General features: G+C 33.9%; 1 long non-coding RNA gene across 1 annotated transcript; it reads left to right on the top strand.

The window, feature by feature from the left end:
- The first annotated feature begins 4,889 nt into the window (after positions 1 to 4,889).
- LOC138312693 (uncharacterized) lies at positions 4,890 to 6,470 on the top strand. Its single transcript, XR_011207027.1, has 2 exons — positions 4,890 to 5,363; positions 6,226 to 6,470. It is a non-coding gene; the product is annotated as an uncharacterized lncRNA (long non-coding RNA).
- Positions 6,471 to 10,044: the final 3,574 nt, after the last annotated feature.

The raw sequence follows: 10,044 nt of genomic DNA on the forward strand, positions 1-10,044 counted from the left end.
TTATCTAGAATCTACTGTGAATCGGCGAGAGTAGGAATTACATACACAATGTACGTTTGGATGTTTCAAAATATCAATGAAACGGAATCCTTCAATTGTAGCTTTACAATACTTGTAATAGATACCTCTAATATTTATTGAAGTGTTTAAAACAACAATATAAATATAGCTACTGTAGTAACATTTTGAGAGCGGTACAGTAAACGTTTACAGTAGTGGGCCTACCTGTGTTTGTACATGTTCCTCGAAACGACGTCCAATACATTTGAAAATCTCTAAAATCCGGAAAGAATGACATGGAACTATGTAAACATCCGTGTATTCAAGAAATTTCAAACGTGAACTGATTAAGTAGAACTCAAGTGATCACGAAATTGAAGAAACTCTCTGTTTGTCACACCTCCTTGACACAGGCGGTTTGAATCGGACGCCGCGTCACAACTACGTTAAATATCCTGCCACGTTATGAATTGTGTAAGCGTGTGAAATCATACGAAGCAAAATATTAAAACCAAACTGCTTTGCACCATGGTGTTTTAACAACAGATAAATAAAATGATTTATAGTTCCATACCGAGAAAACCTCAGATATATGCTTCATCAGACGGAACTCATTTTATTGGTATGTTCATTGATAAATTGGCGGGAATTTCCGCCACTTCAAGTGGCTGTTCGAAATGCCTGTCGGAACCAAACGATATAATTCAATTTTAGTCTTATAAATGCCATAAACACTATTAAGGGTAAATTTTGAGCTATGAAAAATAATAGTTAAGACTGCAAATATAAGGATTAAAGTCTCTTTCTGGTGGTTCTATCGAAGGGTAAAGTTGAGTAGGGTATCGATATTTGTTTCATGGACCGCTTCGCGGTCGATTCCAAATATCGATACCCTACTCAACTTTATCCTTCGATAGAACCACCAGAAAGAGACTTTAATCCTTAATTGAAAATGTTATACTTTCTCGAATATAAATTGGTGTAAACAAATTTTGTAATAAATATACCTATATATATGGCCCTAGTTATAATGTCTACCCGTCTAATGGATATTCCCCTATGTAGCTTCATGTCACTAGTTATATAACCTTTTGCCATCTGATTTACTAAGATGCTCATCCGCCGACAGAGTATAAATGATATTTATCATTTGGACAATAAGTGGTGTACATATATCTAATTAACACAAAAAAAATGCCTTTGCTGCATGCGCAATCAGTACTTAATTCCATATAAGATATAGTGCCACGGATTTTTTTTCGGGATGCAATTAATTATTTTTCATATTTTTAACTTGAAGTAAAATTAGAAGCTCACACTTTTCAATGGTGGTAACTGTGTAAAGTCAGTAACTTTCGTAACTGAAGAAAAACACTAAATCGTCTGCTCCTGTTTTTGATAGGGAAAAAAACACCATTTGTCAGCGATGGAGCGTCTTTAAAAAATCAACCTAACTATATATCTAAATTGTATGGGTATATTTATGTATTCAAAGCAAAAATATACCTTACATATATTACATTGTAGACCTATGTAAAATGTATATTTTTGCTTAATAAAGTACATGTACACCTGTATAATATATACATAATTAGCGGGTGAAAATACCTCTCACTTCTTGTCATATTTTCACCACATACTCTAAAACTTCATAGAACGTATCGGCTGTTTCACTGAATCAGACCAATATAACCGATAGATATAAGTGGCCTCTTATAGTGGTGTTATTGCATTCTATATCCATAAGCCGGATGAGATTTTCAGCGATCCCGATTTTGAACTCATTTATAAAAAGCCAATGCCGACTGATACAGTTTTCGTGTTGTGTTTGGCGATATTTTAACGTTGATAAACATTGCCAATATTTCAAATAAGATGTTGTAATTTTGAAACTTTCTAAATTTCAGGTATAAGAACTTTTGTAGGAAGTCAAAACCCTCAATAAATCTATGTAAATCTAATGATTTAGTAACTTTAAAAGTCCAAAACAGTAAAAATATAGACATTTTCGGACTTAAATCAAAAATTATTCGAAAATAAAATAATGTGTTCATTTCAATGAATACATTTGTATTATTTAAATAAGATAATGAATCGATAAAATAAAATTCGAATCAAACTTAATTTTGATTGTAGAATATTATAAACTATGGGGCGAAACGTCTGGGACATGTCGACTCAACGGCCAATTTTGTGGCGAAACGTCTGACATTCGTGTCGTCTGCTACACCAGTCTTGTGCTGTACAGATCTTATCCACTCTTAGTGTACCATTGGTCAAAAATCCTCCGCTGAAGCGTTGAATACAAACAAATCATATTTATCCACCAATGCAGGAGAAAATGAACACCAATCAGCTGATCATGATCATGTTTATTCCAAAGAAGGGGATGTTAATCTGACGAATCACAAACCATGTCAACCAACTCATCGCGTATTTGATGTACCAGGTGATTGGAATTGTTTCTTGTCGTGTGTCAGTTACCTAATGCAGTGGAATTTCAATTACTTAAATAACATTGGGCTCTTGATTTGTGAACATCAATTGGGATTACCGTACTACGGAAGCCGTGAGGGGACATTCTGACTTTTGATTTCTTACTTCTAACTTCTTACTTCTCACTTCTACCTTCTTACTTCCAACTTCTTACTTATTAAGTCAGAATGTCCCCTCACGGCTTCCGTAGATTTCTTTAAGGATTATGTTTCTCTTCGCCATGACATACACATACAAGGAACATACCGGATTGCAATGATAGCCAAATGTTTCGGCGCATTTCCTAAAAGGTTCAAGCACATAATGTCAAACCTTAAATTGTTAAAAATTCAATACACACAAACTAGACTAAAAATGTCCATCAAGGGATTCTATGTACTATTAAAAAAAAAAGTCTCTTAAATGTTCAATTTGTTTATATGTCATAGCGAGACAATTAATTCATTTTTTTTCTGTTACACAACAATGTGCCGATGGTGTGAAGCCGGTATATTCAGATCGAGTAGGGTTCCATAATGTTATGACGACACAATTATCATTTCTAAATGCAGGTAGCTTTAAATCGAAAAATTACCATGTTAAGAACGCTTTATAATCATTAAACTTTATCGTAAAACTCATCTCAGCCATTCTAAATCGTAATTTTTTTCCCGGGGGAGACCCCCGGACCCCCCTAACACCAAATTCTCGCGCCTTTGGGCGCTTGCAAATTCATCAAAATGCATCGTAAAACTCATCTAAGCCATTCTAAATTGTAATTTTTTCCCGGGGGAGACCCCCGGACCCCCCAAACACCAAATTTCTCGCGCTTTCGGGCGATCGCAAAATCATCAAAATACATAAAACTCATCCCGGGGGTCACCCTCAGACCCCTAATAAAACACCAAAATCTTGCGCCTTCGACGCTCACACGCTAATTTGGCCAATTTGCGTATTCGTTAATTTCCTTTTAGCGACCCCACTTGTTGATAACTGGCTCCATTTATGGTTTTTTTTTCTATCTTTGTTGAACTTTGTTAAAAATTCCCGGATCCACGTTAATAATTTACCTTTGATTCCATAGGATTCTCCCAAACAATACGCAACATGTATATATTCTTTCTCCCCTCTCTCTATACCTTGATCCCTACTAAATACACGTCAAATGGATTAAACAACAGGCAAAACCTATATAAGTTCTCTCCAATAGTGGCAAAAGTGAGAAGAAAAACATTGAGACAAATAAGACATAAATATGAATTGAAAAAATAATGGAAAACATTCATAACGCGGGTAAGGGGACATAACTTGTATGGGAATATCTCGCACATCTGGTACTACAGAAGTTTGCTTATTATAATACATAAATATCTAACATATAAAGTCACTGGCAAGTTTGGACTGTTATCGCCTTATTTGGACGGCTCATAAGAAGAAGAGTTCCATGGACTAACGGTCATCTGATTATATTGGCAATATAGTAGTGGCAAACAATTAGGCAATACAAAATAATTCTTTTAATAAAAAGATAGTTGAGAAAAAAGTTGAGGTTCTGATATATTTAATGAAATACAACTTGAATGAAGTTCAAGGTCATTTATTTTGATAAACAAGGTGTCCCACCATGTAAACCACGATACAAGTCCAATATCAGTTCTCTAAGCCTCTTAGCTATGCACTACACAGATATCAACTTTTTGTAGGTTAATACGAGGAATTGTTAAAGCTGAGAAAGGTGATATTCCCCGAGGTCGAAGGCCGTATTAACCTTCAAAAATTCATTATGTTAATGTACAATACGTATATGAAACTATGCAATAGGAGATTTCAGAAAAGATGGCGTGACGTCACAGAAAGTTTACATCCGGGTCCTCAAAGGTACAAACACAGTATGGCGACTGATAAAAACAATAACAGATACGTACATCCCTGCTTCATAATTGATACTTTGACAAAAGTTTATACTTTCATACTTGCAAATTCTGATTTTTAAATGGTTTCTTATTGTTTCACATGTTACGGATGTTAACATTTTTATATTTTCATTTGTTTATTGCTAAATATAACAAGTGTATATTTAGTGTCGAAGCCACATATCGAAGCGCTGCCGGGCCATCACACGTTCCCGATTTTGTTCATACGTATAAATTGAGGTTGTGAAAAAGGTGTTTATGAATAAATGATTTATTTCAATGTATCATGTTTCTGTTAAACATGAAAAAGCTGTTCACAACACGATATGATATAAACAAAACGTGAACCACCTGAACAGACCACGGCCGCTCGTGTATGGCTTCATCGCTGGTAGATCACCGCAGGCCACAGCATTGTTGGGGAAATAAATCATATGAATGATTACCAACACTTTTATCTAAAAAAGTACTTGTTTAAGATATATATATATTTCGTTATTTAAAGCGAATAGTCGGGCAAGTGACTGTAAAATCGGTAAAAATGGTATTAATATATCCGGTATAATTTCTTATGAATTAGAAAAATAAAACTTTCCGTCAAAATCGCTGTACATGCGAAGAAAATAATAATATCTATGGGAATCCTAAAAGTCCTCCCGACCGGCTATGAGTGCAGGTCAATCTTAACGCATGCGCAACATCCACCACTCTCCGTAGTAAACAAAACATGGCTACCGTAGTTTTGAACCAAAAGGTTTCCGCCAAAACAACCAACTGACTCACCTAAAATGCGAAAGGAAAGGCAATGGAGCAGCGACAATCCCAACAACTGACTCGGTAAACATTACGACGCATGGAGAGTGTTAATACAACTTGTTATAGTGAAGAGAACAGTTCAAACGAGCACGCGGCTCCGGACCGCTACTGTACGTACCTAGGCCTACTACCCGGTACTCCCTGCTCAGCTGATAGTGAGTGAGTCTTCGTATTTTGATCATTATGTAAATAGTCCCTAGCAGTATTTTTTCATAAATGAGTGGTCACATATGGTCACATGTTTCATACCTGTTCCCCAATCGCGTAAAACGTAACCCTGGGGTAAATAGCGGTTCTTTCGTGGGGCCTCTTTAGGGGTAATGAATGCCCTGTATATTTATAAAATGTACCGTTGTAATGCATGTACAGTTAGAATGTAACCGCTAGTGCATTATCAAGCTAAGATTTGTTTCAATTAATCTATAATATTATGCTACCGGTCAATTCATACAGTTCTGATGTATATATTTATAGATTTTTAATTTGTAAATTTTTGTTCTGTACATGTTCTGGTAGTGTTATACACATACATTGTATATAGGATTTACATTGTAGGTTAATTGGTAGAATTGTATTGTATATGTTCTGATATACACATATACATATGTACATGTAGGTTTTAGCTTGTTCTTTAGATATATTTGGAGGACACATACAGTATTATTTCTGGTCATAATAATAAATAGTGTTTGTATATTTATTACAACTGTACCTGGTTCATGTGTATATGACAAACTTTACAGAGTTGAAATGTACTGCAGCCATGTATCATTTATAATTATTCTGAATTTTTGTTGGAACTATAGATAATGAATTTTGTATCTTTTTTGAAACAATATTTGATTCTATCAAATGCATCAGTGACACATTCACAACTTATAAAATGTTTTCTCTAAAATAAAAAAAAAAAAAACCTGTAGAATGAACCTACATTTATTCATTTATATATATTTGAAATTGATCATTTCAATTTTTGTCATATTCAACAGATATAAAAAAAATTGTTGGTTCTTTTTTTCAGGCACCATGCATGCATAGTGACATGAATACAGAAAGTTCATCCCTTGGACCTGTATACAAGTGTATGTATACATATACATACAATTAGCATCATATGAAGACTGAAGAATGTTGATATGAGTGCTCTTGAAAGTAAACTTTTCCAATATGGACCTAGAAGATCATGAACAGAACATTTAAACAGTATTAATTTATTAAATGTTCCTTTCAACTGTAATCATTAAATAAAATTATGATGCAATACTTTTTCATTGTTTAACTTTGTAGAAATATTTGTTTATATTAGTCCTCTAGATCCAGTGATTATAATTCTTGCATCCATATGCCGGCCCATTTGTTTTGTCAGGGCTTGTGAGATAGCTTTTCAATTACTTTTAAAATATAAGGATTTTTTTTTTTACATATAGCAATATAGATACCATTGTCTTAGCATTTCTAAATTCTACTTTACAAGAGAGTAGACTCAACATATAAATAAAACCATAAAACTAGCAAGTTATCTGAAATGTTAAAAATCTTTTTGTCTGAACCAAATTTCACATTTATTGTCTATGTGTAACTTGTACATAGACCATTTATGTATTAATACTGTAGTAACAGTGATTACAAACACATAGACTAAAATGTAGTATGTAGTACTATGTACATCTGTCTTTGATTTGAGTTCTAAACAAGAAAGTGGTACCTATTGGGAAGTTGTGACTTGGGCGGAGGGTGAAATACAGAAGAAATAGCTACACATGGAAAAAAGAAAGATATACAGTACCATATGGATTCAAAGTTGCTCCAAAATCAATGAGACTAAATAACCAAAAAAAAGCCATGTAAACCCCAAATATGCAATGACCAGATCAATGATAAAGCACCCTTCCACTTCCAGTTATCTGTAGCTATTTCTTCTATATTTCAACCCCCCACTCAAGTTACCAACTTCCCAACCTCATGATTCTTCTGTCTTCCCCCCCCCCCCCCCCCCAACACACACATACCTGATTGATTGTCATGTTATTTCAGGTTCCTATTCAGGTATTATTCCTAAAAACCAAAAAGGGTATACACACTGTGTACTCTCAAAGGAGGGGAACCACTTCATTCAAAAATGGAATTTACAATTTCATCTTAATTTTGAAATTTTCAATTTAATTATTAATTACTGGACTATTAAAACAGTATAGAACCCCTCGGCTACAGACAAAGTACTGTGGTACACATTTCTCTTAATTAATTACTTTTCTTCAACTCAATCATCTTTTTCTTCCAGAGCACAAAAAAGAACAGGAAACAACAGAAAAGGAAAGTAACATACATGTAGGCCTATATGTTTTCTGGAAATATATATGATGTGTTAATTCTCACAGCATAGGCCTACATGAATGTGAAGAATTAAATATTATCAATGTTTGAGAGAATTTCCTAGTTGTAATTCTATAGCAGCTACATGGAATGTACGTTTACATATATACATTGTACGATACATATACATCATAAAAGTTTCTTTCCTTCCAGCTGGACATTCATGTCATCTCTCTCCAGAACTCAAATATTGTTTACAAAAAAAAAAAAAAACAAACAGAGACATAGATAATTTAATTAAATCTCTGCAAAAAACTACACGAATAATTGAACACATATATTGTACTTGTAAAATATCTATGTATGAGCTAATTTATTTTCACATCTTTGACAGCTACATGCATGGACGTTCTATGGAACGTTTTCGTGTGGTTTTAAATGGGAAATTATGTTACGATTATTTGTACTTAACCTTCATGATTCGGTTGATGTAAAATACGACGAATGCGATGCTGCAATAATTGCCCCTTGCCGGGGCCCCATCTCTGCATCGGCCGAATATTTGTGTCGATTTCCATGTACAAGATGCTTTTATCGAAAAATTATTACAAAGCATTGTCATTAATGTAAGAATACTTCATTTGCATCAAATGTATCATCTCAAAACAACAATTTGCATACCGCATTAGTGGTTTATCACACGAAACGAAACCGACACGACTGAGAAACGCATGTCCATGTTGACATTTCCACGCAGCCTCGTTTTCAAAGAGTTTGGCGAATTTATATTTAGAACTGTGCTAAATTTACACGGGGCTTCCCAAAGATTTCAATGGTCAAAAGTGGACACCGTAAGCAGAACTTGACCATCATTATGGTATACAATGACTTTTGGAAGGCCAAAGAACGCATTTAGACTGGTTTCCTTTGCCCGTCTATTCACTTTAATATGTACATGTTGTTTTAATGGAATGCCCTTGTATCAACTACTGTGTTACACGTACATGTATGGCTGCCGATCTCGAAAAATAATATATGGTGAAATCGTTCAGTTTTCATGCTGCATATTTCATTTTTAATATTTCATTTTCAGCCGCTTTTATGCCATGGACTGCTGTGTTAAGTCTCCAATTGAAATGGTATTAATTTTATATAATTTGAATACATATTAGGTAGACTTCATTTAAATTGATATAAATTACAGATCGTAGTACTGTACGTAAATGCCGACCAGGATACATTGCGCACGGCTTCGAGAATCCTAAATACTCAAAGTTTTGTTTTAAAAATATGATATAATGAACCTACAAACTGACTCATTTGTATGTTATAAACTAAATCCCAAAATTGATGACAAAAATATTAACCAGAATACGTAATTTTATGACACTGAAAACGGACGAAATTCGGGTTCTCGGTTGTACTGTAATGGCTGCCGTGGGCTTGGGGTAATCTACGAAAGCAAATGTTTAATTTTGTACTAATCACACATCGTAAGGTGTTTTATCAAGAAACCCTTCGAAAACAGTAATTGCTTATAATTATATTTTGGGTGACTTTGAATTTAATTTGTAATTTCAAGTTGATATTTTGCAATATACATGTATCTGTCAATGTTTATACGTAATGGCGACCGTGTTTTCTCGTGGCGGTCGAAAATGGAGTATAAACAGAGTAAAATATATGAATACCATATGTTTAAAATTGTAAATTATTGTAAAATATTTTTATTTACACTTTTCCAAATGTAAATAACGCAATAGTTCTCGGATTGTCGTACTATTTATTACAATAAAATGTAAACAAACATCGCAAGCGGCTGTGTTCCCTCAATGTTTATGTGTACAGATATAGGAGTTGTACCTTTGAGCGCCCGGATGTACCTTTGTGTGACGTCATCGCCATCTTTTCTGAAATCTCCTATAATACAGGTTTTGGTACTTGGAACAATTTTAAAGATGCGCCACCACCGACAGAGCATAAATGATATTCTTCATTTGAACAATAATTGGTGTTTAATCATGTATATATATATGCCTAATTAAAACAAAAATAGTATAAAATAATTTATTTCGCCTTTTGTGCATGCGCAAGCAGTAATTCATTCCATATAGGATATAGTGTCACGGAATTTTTTCGGGATGCAATTAATTATTTTTCATATTTTTAACTTGAATCAAAATTAGAAGCTCAAACTTTTTAACGGTGGTAATGGTGTAAAGTAAGTAACTTTTGTAACAGAAGAAAAATACTAAATCATCTCCTGTTTTTGATAGAGAAAAAATACCATTTGTCAGCGGTGGAGCATCTTTATTTAAAGTAAGGACAGCGCAATGACTAATTAAACAAAAATGAAGAAAATCTTCACCCACGTATCCTCACTCAGTAAGTACTTTAAGCACTTCTGCTGTAATTCTTCACAATATAACATTCTTACGTATAGATATACATTTAAATGTGTTAAAATATCTTTCCTAATCTTGTCTCACTTTTGTCTGCCATGTTGGAATTGCAATCTTCTATTTTG

This window comes from Argopecten irradians, unplaced genomic scaffold (assembly GCF_041381155.1).
Source record: "Argopecten irradians isolate NY unplaced genomic scaffold, Ai_NY scaffold_0424, whole genome shotgun sequence".
NCBI lineage: Eukaryota > Metazoa > Mollusca > Bivalvia > Pectinida > Pectinidae > Argopecten > Argopecten irradians.